This window comes from Anas platyrhynchos, chromosome 2 (assembly GCF_047663525.1).
Source record: "Anas platyrhynchos isolate ZD024472 breed Pekin duck chromosome 2, IASCAAS_PekinDuck_T2T, whole genome shotgun sequence".
In the NCBI taxonomy this organism is placed as follows: domain Eukaryota; kingdom Metazoa; phylum Chordata; class Aves; order Anseriformes; family Anatidae; genus Anas; species Anas platyrhynchos.
Window position 1 is genome coordinate 146,433,856 of NC_092588.1, and position 11,427 is coordinate 146,445,282.

An 11,427-nucleotide genomic window follows, 5' to 3' on the forward strand; every position below is an offset into this window, starting at 1 on the left:
TTACTAGTAATTTTGTATACTTTTTGGATTTAATAAGTCCTAATATCCTACAATGATATGTTTCAGTAAATCTCAGAAGCTGTCAATATATGTCATTATTTGCCATATTTGCCTAACTTCTGATGAGCTTCTTTCCTGTCTTATATTTTTTCAAAGTGTATTGAACTCAGGATGCTTTCAGTGGTACTGATACTGTATAATTTTGAAAAGCCATCCAGTTATGTTTGATTGTCAGGACTGGACATATCACCAGTTATACTTTCTGAAAAAACAAACAAACAGATATTTGAGTCACAGCTGCTATGCTAGAACACAGAGAGGTCTGAATGTCTCCTGTGACCATAAAACTTTATTTATATAAATAAGATTACTGAAATTACCAAGGGTTGTTTAATTATTTTACATACTTTTCCTTGAAAAAAAAATGTTGTTACCTTTTCATCCTAGAGTATAGAGTTAAAAACAAAACAAAACAAAACAAAACAAACAAACAAACAAACAAAAACACACACACAGCATTTTCAAAACCTAAAGAGTTTTGCCTTTTTTTTTTTTTAATTTATTTATTTGTTCTTTTGTAACCAACAAGAGAAAGTTTAAGTATTTAGAAAAGGGATTGCAACCAACAATTTATTTTCTATTTGTATTCCATTCTATGATCTGTTTAATATACATCAGTGAACAGCAGCAATGATAGGAGGTCCCTAGTACTATAGATTCTTATCAGTACTGAGCAATGAGAAGTTTTGTTTCTCTTTTCTGTTTCACTAAATTCATTTGCTATAAAACATATTCAAACATCCACATTAATACCACAGTTTAACAAAGCACATTATTCAATGTTTAAGAAATATTTAGCAACTTAAACGTAAAGAGTGATGTCTTTTGACTTCAGTGAGACTTTAACACATACATGCATGCTTGCTGTATAGGAAAGATGCCTTGGATTACATGCCCGTGACATCCTGAGTTACATATGTGTTTATGTATATATCTGAAGGATTGTTGAATCATGGCAAATTTATGTTTCTATTCTATTTAAGGTTTCATAATGACTGTATAGGTATCTGAGCAACACTGAGACAGAGTTAACATCAAACAGCTGAGCACAGGTAGTATGATGAATAGTTGTAGGTGTTCATGAAATTTAGACTTAATCCAGACATTTCTCAAATGAAAGAAAATAGACATATTATCATAGAAACCTCACACTTTCAGAAAAACAGAACATACATAGCAAGCTACCATATAAAAATGTTAAATGACAAATATAATGAGAATATTATAACAAAATAAAATACACTATAAAGAATAGAAATATTAGGACAAACATTTTTAACATTTTTTGAAGTAATGTTTGCATATTTTGGACTTGGATATACATGTACTTTGGACTGATACAAATTACATTGGTTTACACAAGAGCTAGGTATAACTGACATTTGCAATATATTCTGTCTTGTTCTTTCTACATAAGCAGGAAGTCTAAGGCTATAATGTTTTCTATTATATAAACTATCCTTTCTATAAACTTAGTGGCTCTGGAGTATTTATATATTCCAGTCAGTTTCCTAATATGGTCATTTTCAGTTATCCCAGTTACATCATATTTCCTTATTACACCCATATGTCTTCAATGCTGTGTCATAAGAACCCTGCAATTTGTGTGGAAAAATCTGATAGTTCTTTTTCAGTTTGTTTCCACTTCCATTTTCTCTTTCCATCTTTGAACCTAACTTCAAGTGTTTTAAACACTTGTCTCCTCCCGATTTTTCATTACTGAGAAGTTTGTCCACCTCTGTCACCCCATTAAAATAATATTTCCATTTGTTTTACAGATAGTTCTGGCACACTTCCTTCTGGTCTGTCCAGCATGGTTCCTCTGGTTGTGTAGTGATTCTTTTGCCTATGTGTCTGCTTAAAATAACTGCTTCTAAAAACTTCTAAAGCAGCCATAGCTACTTGTCAGTCTGCTGTAGAGGCTGAAATCTAACCAGTGCATCAATATGTATCCAAGAAAGCACTTTTAAAGAAGTTTTAAATATTTTTAAAGACCCTGAAAAGTTTCTTGGCCACTTTTGCACTCTGAGACAGAGAACAATTGCAGCCCTCATATTGTGTTACAGAATACATGTAACCTGTAAGAAGAAATAAACAGATTTGGCTCAGTATAATATTTGTCTTCTCAGCATATAGGTTGCATACAATAACCTACAGGTAAGATCTGAAGTATTGGTCTTGATACGTGAGCAATTTATTGCAAATTGATTTATATTTTCTTTTATTTTATATTTTCTTTTATTTGTTTTATTTTATTTTATTTTATTTTATTTTATTTTATTTTATTTTATTTTATTTTATTTTATTTTATTTATTATTTTATATTAAAGTAAATTAAAGGCAAAACAACAACATTGCATGATGTAAGGAAATGAATTCCAAAGATTAGTTAGAATTCCACTAAGTTGCAAAATGCTTATATTATAATACTCAAAACTTTGAAGTGGGTGAGTATGCAAGATATGCTGGGACAAATTAGATGAATGTAAAAGACATCGACATTAGTAATATAATCATAATATATATATATATATATAATTTGAATATCAGGAACAATGGTCTCTAGAAGATTAAATTGCTGAATTGCAAACTGAAGCAAGACTTAAGCAAGATATATTTAAACAATATAGCTTAGTACATCAAGATTGCTTTCTTTTTTATTAATGTCACATAAATAATATTGGTCTAAATTATTTTAGAGGGGCCAGTTTGTCGTGTAAATTATTTTAGAAGGACCAGTTTTTCATGGTCTGGATTCTTCTGCTGCTTCAAAAAAAGCTTGTCTGGAACTCATTAACTCACATCATTATTTTTGAATAACTTTATTTATTTCATTGAATAAGCACAGGATTCACTTGTTGTCATGGAAGTAAATTGCAAAAACCTGAGAATCTTTTGAAGCTTTAAAGATTTTCAGAGCAGGTGACTTCTGCTCAGTCTTTGTTTCTTGCCCCAGTTTGTGCATCAGACTTCGCGGCATTTCTGCCAATATTGTAGATACATTGATAGAAATTCTCCAACCATTATATTCCTTAGGTTGTGAATTGTTAAAAATATATATATATATATTTAATCCCAAATATAATGACTTTCAGCTTTCAGCCATTGCCTCATATCTTGTCTTTATCGCCTAATGAACCCTCTGAACTCATTCTAGGCCTCGTGAAGGTCCTGTAGTACTGTTAGCAAAAGCCAAAAAAAAAAAAAAAAAAAACCACAGAAATTTCCAAAATGAGATTTTTGCCAAAAAAGGCACCTAAGTTCAGATTTGTGATCAAAAAATCCATTCAGTCTCCACCTTGAGTTTCAGCTGAAACTGACTGATTTGGGAAAATTCAAGTTATAAATCCATAAAGATATTCAAATACCTGTTGATTTGCTTGATTTTCAAGTTCCTTAAACTCCAAGGTCCTTACTCTCTAAAGTATTGGAAATTAGGACACAAAATAGGATATAAACACATATTGGCTCCTAACTAAATGTACTTCAAATCTAGGGGCACTTTCTTCTCCCTTCAGCAGTTTGGGGAATTGGTAAGAATCCTACAGTGAATGCAACTTAAAGAAAAATACTGCTTTTACTTCAAATAAAGAAACATAAAATCAAAGATATTAAATAGATACATATTTAAACATTGTAACAGGAGCCAGAAAATATCATTATTGTATTTTAGCTACACTTTTTATTGTTTTAAATTGCACTAAACAGTTTTCCAAAGATAATATTTATGGGGCACATTAGAATATGGATGATGGAAAAAAAAAATGACTATAAACTAAAGCATCCATTGTCTTTTTGGCTTTCCAGTGTCACTTTTTCATTTATATGCAGCGCTTCAAAGCCATAACTCTTAGCAGCTCTTTTTGTGGTTCAAATTCCATTACAGTTTCATCAGAAATGGATGCATTAATGGACAATTATTCAAAGACAACTGTCTTTGAATTAGACAAATTAATTAGACAATTAGACAAAGATTTCACTCCCTTCTCACATAGCAGAGACATTGTCATCTGACAGAATAATCTAGGGCCAAAATCATAGAATCATCTTTGAATCATAGAATGGTTTCAGTTGGGAGAGACCTTGAAGATCACCTAGTTCCTACCCCCCTGCCATGGGCAGGGACACCTCCCACTAGATCAGGTTGCTCAAAAGCCCATCCAGCCTGGCCTTGAATGCTTCCAGGGATGTGGCATCCATAGCTTCTCTGGGCAACATATGTCAGTGCTTCACCACCATCATAGTAAAGAATTTTCTCCTTATATCTAATCTAAACCTCCCCTCTTTTAGTTTAAAGCCATTACTCCTTGTCCTGTCACTACACTCTCTGACAGAGTCCCTCCTCAGTTTTCCTGTAGGCCCCCTTTAGGTACTGGAAGGCTCCTATAAAGTCTCCCTTCTTTGCTCCAGGCTGAACAAACACAACTCCCTCATAGGAGAGTCTTCATAGGAGAGGTGCTCTAGCCCTCTAATAATCCTTGTGACTCTCCTCTGAACTTTCTCTAGTAGGTCCATGTCTTTCTTGTGCTGGGGGCCCCAGAAATGAATGCAGTGGTGGGATCTCAGAGCTGACTAGAAGGGGAGAAAATCTATAATGTGACTTCAGTTATTTATTTATTTATTTATTTATTTATTTTTTAAGGAATCTTACATGGCAACATAGTGATTGGAAATGCTTTCTTGTTATAAAAATACTCTCAAGAGATAGTATTAAAGAAAAATTGTATTCATGTTTACTACCTCACTTTTCAGGCTGTTTATGTCCCTGGGCAAGAAAACATTTCAGTCTTAATTTCAATGCAGTCTGGATTATGATCCTTAGAAAAAGGATAGTATCCTATAAATGTAAGAACAAAACTACTGTTTTTAACTTTCAAACTTTCACCGGTAAATCCAGCTGATGTATGAAAGCAAGGCGTTACTGGTTTTCTCTTGCAAAACCTATGGAAATTTCCTAAACAGAAAATCTGAAGGCAAAGAGAAGGCTGGATGGGCCATCTTACTACAACTGTTGGATGTTACCTTCAAAATGATGATGTAAATCCATCTTTTGGTGATGATGACTTTGGGAAAAGACATGGCCAAGAAATAAACATCATAAAATGGAATTGACTGCTTCCATCTCAACTGTTCCGTGTCTGCTGTAGAGAAGTAAATTCGGTATAGCCTAAGTGTCCCTTACTCTAATTTATACAAAAAGTTTATCTAGAAATTCCTGGTAATTTCCACCGGTGTTATAACATACAATTCCATACATTGAAATATGGAAAAAACACAACAATTAACGACTCTTTTTTTTTTTTTTTTTTTTTTTTTTTTTTTTTTTTTTACAGACAATTAATATTTCATTCATTGCAAATTCACATTTTGTTTTTAACTGAATTTCTAGCTGATGTGACATTAAAGCATAGAATATTAGGATGAATTTAGAAATAAATAAATAAGTAGGACATCTAACTACATACTGTGAATTACAAAAGGTGAAATCTTTTGTGTAGTCTAGGATTAATGTATGTGGCATGGATAAAACTTGGCACACTTAATTTAGATGTGAAATATTGTTTTTATTGAATTAATCTGCTTACCTATTACTGTATAGCTTCATTCTATTATTCCTTTTGAAGAAGTACAAATACAACAATTATTTTCTTGGTTATTTAAATAGACCCGGGCAATTAAATGAGTATCTTTTAAATAAGTACATGTATTTTATTTTTCAGCTTAGAAACTCCTTCACTGTCTCCTCCACTATCTCCTGTCTCCAAGCTATTAGTGTCATATGGCTATGTCTATGGAAGTTAAAGAATCAGTATTTTACTTAATTAGCTTGCTTTACACAACTAGCAACTTTCAATATTTGTATTCCCAGCCAGCTCTGTTTCAAAATCAGTCTGCTATTCTGAAAGCCAGAGCTTTAAAATGTACTTGCAGTTGCTGAAGGTTGCCTATACTGAAAAGCAAAATTGGTACTGGAATAAAAGCAAAACCGTAGATAAAATATGAAGTGATTGAATCTGTATGTTCTTGAGTATATTTCCTGTTCAAATCTATAACTTTTCTGTGTTCTATTCATTCCTTGTATTATTCTCCTACATTGTGTCATCCTATTTTCACCTGAAGGCATATTTAACAGGCATTTGTCTGTTTACTTGAAGACCTATAAGAGACCAGGGTCTTTGGAAAAAGTCCTGATTAAACAATCTATGTAATTTCCTTTTTAAAATATTATATGTGTATCTATATATATTTAAATAGTTCTGTTGCTGACAATAAGAATTTATTTATCTATCTATTTATTTATTCCCTCCAGTCACCACTGTAGGAATCAGGAGAAAACTTCTTTAGGTCATTTGGGTTACATCAATGTGGAAATCACATAATCAACAGGAACATCTGTCCATTCATGTTCTATTTGACAGGCCAGATTTAGTATTTTGGGGACCATAATGTGGTTCACAGTACTGCAGCAATAGTGTCTGTCAGCTTTTTGTGCTGGACATGTGCACAAGAAGAACATTGAATCCTTCCCTGTTGCTCTTTGTTGTCCTTGAAGTAGCTTAAATTCAAAGAGATGTGGACAGAAGATAATAAAATAGATATTTGGCTTACCTATGCTTCAGTTACCCGCTGAACACTTAACGCATAGCTTCATGTATTTTATGTAATGATGCTCTCTTACTTTTATGAAATATAAATTTCCATTTTGTATTGTAGATATGGAAAAAGCCACACTTAGTAATGTGTTTTGCAGGATATGGAACACATGGAAAATAATAGTTTGCTGTAAGTTAACTACTACCCATCCCTTCCACCAGTGCATTGTGTTACAAATTGATATTACAAAAATACCAAACACTTCATGCCTGGGCCAAATGAGAAATGACAGGGACTCCTGGTGTTAAACATTGCCTTCGAGGTGTAAGCATTATATTTGTATACATTTGAGAAAATATTTCACTCAAGTCTGTCTCTAAACAACAGCAATAGATCTTTGTGAGTGTTTTTTTTCAGTTCATTATTTCAATTTTTAATATGAAGATGTTTAAATGTCTGCAACTTAATGTGATCTTCACTACACAGACAATGTAAAACCTGTCCCTTCAGAAACAAGAAAGACTGAATGCTTCTATTTGTGCTTCTGATTCTTTATGAATACTAATGCTCACAACCACAGATTAAATTAATCTCAGCTGCCTCAGTCACACTTGGTAAATGAATCATAAAATAGTTTCATCTTGATATGGCAAGTTGTCCTTGACAGCAAATTAAAATCTTAATAAGTGCCCTATTCAGAAAACACAAGACACTTATTCTCGATTCCTAGAAATCATGGTCAGAATGCAGATTCATTGCTTTTCCTGTTTATTTGTTTGTTGGTTGGTTGTTTTTTTTTTTTTGTTTAAAGAAAGATGAGCATAATAATGGGTTATTTTTCAAAGCCTTCTTATGATATACTAGGAATTTTCAACCTTAAAGGAAAGTATTTCTGGCACTGCCTGATCATTTTGACAAGAAAAGCCTCAATAATACATTGAAAGCAAAAAGAAAATAAATAAAATAAATAAAAGTCTGTATTTAGATAGTGTTTAAGCTAGTGAAACATTAACATTTTGTCAAATTATTAGTATTCGTATTCGTATTAATATTCGTATTAGTATTAATATTTATTAGTATTGTTGTTATTTTAAAAAAGTTGACAACTCATCTTAAACTAAAACTTGGCTTTTGTAGATCTTTGAAGACAAAGGGGTTGCTTTGATGAACACTGGAAAACAGGGAGGGCAGTGTGCACTACTCTAATCTGGTTAGCTCATGTCTGTGTAATAGTTGGGAGAAAGGAGGAATGAGAAAAAAATAATGGAGTCCTTCATTTGTTTTGGAAGGGAGGGCAACTAAACAGCCAGAATTGTGTGTAATGTCAGTAAGAGCAGTTGTATTGCTGAACACAAATTAAGTGTTTTTAGGACAAAATTCAACATACTTTAATGTAATATGCAATTTTAGAAGCCATAAATGACCTCTTTAACAACATTAAATTAAAAAACAAACAAACAAACAAAAACAAGCAAGCAAATACAGAGTATATATAACCAAATTTCTAGTATAATAAACTTGAATATCAACTTTAATTCTACTCTTTGTATTTTGAAGTGCAAGATTTGTTTTCATAGCTGTAAAGATAATTTGTCTATTTTCCTTATTCATTACCATGGCAATGCACAGTTTCACGCAAACTGGAATTTCTTGGTAAAAAGCTTGCTAAATTTTGATCACAGCAGATGTTTAAGCAGCTTTGTATTTTTTTTTTTCAGAACTCTTTAATCTGTCCATAGATGCATTATATATCAACAGCTAATTTAGAACTTTTAGGCTGCATACTACTAATGTACACAAAGAACCTTATACAAAATATTAATTATACAATGTAAGACTGCAGATATTATAGTGCTTATGTATTTCTAACAAAAAGTAATTAAAACACATGTGCAGATCATGCTTTTCTACATGAAATAGTTCTAGATTTTTTAATTCATTTTGTCAAACAACTAACTCACATTCCAGACTAATGATCTGTAAAATTTAATTTGTAGTGTAAAATAACTCTAGAGATGAGATACTTCAAAATCTTTGTGAAAAAATTACTGGCATATATTTCTATCAAAGTATCCATACTTTATAGTGGAAACAGTGACAGGCATTTTCAATGACAGAGCAGCAACTGAACAAGTAGGGCAGCTGAACAGACAAGGGCAACCAAAGAAAAATGGGATATCATGGAATATACATCATTGTTCAGACCCAGCACAGTGTTGCCACACTTAATCTTCAATGAAGAATAACATGATTTTGTTAAAATAAAAGAAAATGGCAATTGGTTACTATCCTTAGATGAGCTTGTGGCAACTGTGTCTTAGAAGACATAATATATATATATATATATATATATATATATATATCATCCTTCTTTAACTAAATCAGGAAGGTCTTATGGAAACAAAAGCTTAATACATTTATATATATATTTTATATATATATATATATTTATATATATATATTTATATATATATATATTTTATATATATAAAAATGTATTAAGCTTTTGTTTCCATAAGACCTTCCTGATTTAGTTAAAGAAGGATGATCTGCTCTTGAGCAGCTATACTTCTGTGATTTTCCTATTATTCACCACAAATCTGAATTTTACAGAATGATCCATCTCTTCACAGGCATTCTTGGTACTTACTTATTATGGTTCTGTGAAAGACACTGAATAAAATGTCACCTCTAAGACATACTTTAATTAAATAGACCTGTCTTTGAGGTAGAGAAATATAAAAATGAATATATATGTTACTATTTGTAATTATTATTAATAGAATTCTTAAATACTATTATCAATACTGAGAACTCTTTCAAGATATTAGTTTGAGTCCTTCTTCAGATTTTCTGATTATTATTCTTTTTAACTTTCCATTGTTGAACAGCCTGTCGTTATTATTTAACAGAAGAAAATACAATGCACACGTAAAGATTAATCCATTTAGCAAATTTTAGACATCTTTAAAATGAGATGAACTGTATCATACTCTCTGTGCTCTATACTGACTAGATCTCTGCTGACTGTGGAGGCAATTTACTTTGTAGACATCTCTATTTAGTCTGATTAATTGCATTTTTATATCCATTTTGATTGTAGACTTGATGATGTGCACTTCTTCATGTAGAGATTTAATAGCACAGTAACTAATCCTTAGGAGTTATACTTTTATGACTTGAATGTGAGACCCAGCTTTGTCTGATTGAATTTACTCATCACACACATTCCAGCGTCTGAAACAAATAAAGATGAGGTTTTACAGACCGTGGCTTGTAAACCCTCTGAACAGATGTGGCAGCAACCCCTATGCCAGGAGGTAGGTCACAAGACAGATATTAAGGGGCTGCAGTCTGGACAAATGGACAATTCTTACTATTCTGCTAATGTTCACTTTGTGTTGGAAATTGAAGATTGTCAATATAATGTGTGTTGTTACTATTACACTGAGAAAAAAATATGAACTTTGTCAGATTTTAGAGACTGAGAAGACAGAAAAAGTCACAAATATTTACAAGTCTTTCCAAACTCACACAGTTCTGTTCCCAAAGACAGCAGACTTGCAAAACTTAATGATGATTCTCAACACTTAAACCTTTTAAATTCTACCTGTCAAATTAATGAAGTTTACAATCAAATGTTGTTCCTATTAATTTCTTCACTGGTCTAGGCTGTTGCCTTTTAAGTATTTATTCTGTAACATAATAGGGCCATTGTTTGTCTTATACTTCCTATTTTGTCTCTCTCCACAGGACAGACAAATCTGTTAGCCTGATGACACTATCATTCTCAGGCTTTACTTATGCAAAACATGTGTCAGGAAAAAATAAAGCATTTATTTTTTTATATATATTTTTATTTATTTTTATTATTTATTTATTTATTTATTTATTTTTCAACCAAGAACAAAAAAAGATGTTACTGTCAAAAGTTTTAGCTATAGTGTTCAAGGCAAGTGCACCTCACACTCATGCAAAACAAGTCTCTTTCTTTTGTCCACAGTGTAAATTAATGCAGAGAGGAACACACTTTACTCTTGACTGACATTTAGTACAGCAATAAAGGAAGAAAATGGACAGATATTTTAAAATAAATGTTTAATGTTTAATTTTTATTTTATTTTATTTTTTTTGTGGGGGACTACCCCTTAATGTGTAGTGAAGATAATAGATTAATATGCCTCTGAATTGGTGAAAAAGACATTTGCAAAAACAGATTTCCCAATCCTGTATGTTTTTCCTTTTACATGAGCTGTGACTGCAATAGCAGTAGCTTTTATTTAAGGAAGAATACATTCCTTTCAAATTTAGTCAGCAATCATCACCTATATCTGCAAACATTTCTATGGTTGGAAATCTAATCTTAATGGAAACTGCTGGCAGACTTGATAAATTTTATTGCTAACCTGCTGTCTGCCTTCTCCTGGCAAGAAATCCTGAGATCAGTAACTGACAGTTATCCATTGCCTGAACAGACTAATATTTCCTGTACTCTGTTCTGCAGCTTGCTCTCTATGACCACATACAACCATATTTGTTAATGAGTTTGTAGTATTTTCCTCAGTCAGTTAACTAAACAAATACTCTGTATCTTTGAAGGCAGGGATACACTTTATTGCTTCCACATATGGCTCTATAAAAGGATGTGATACAGAAGAACACAATGTGACTAAACCAACAGGAAATGTAAAAAAAGAAACTTCTACAAAGGCTCTAACAAAGTTGTTTTCCTTCCCACTGAATTTCTCACATTATTCACTCCAGAACAAACAA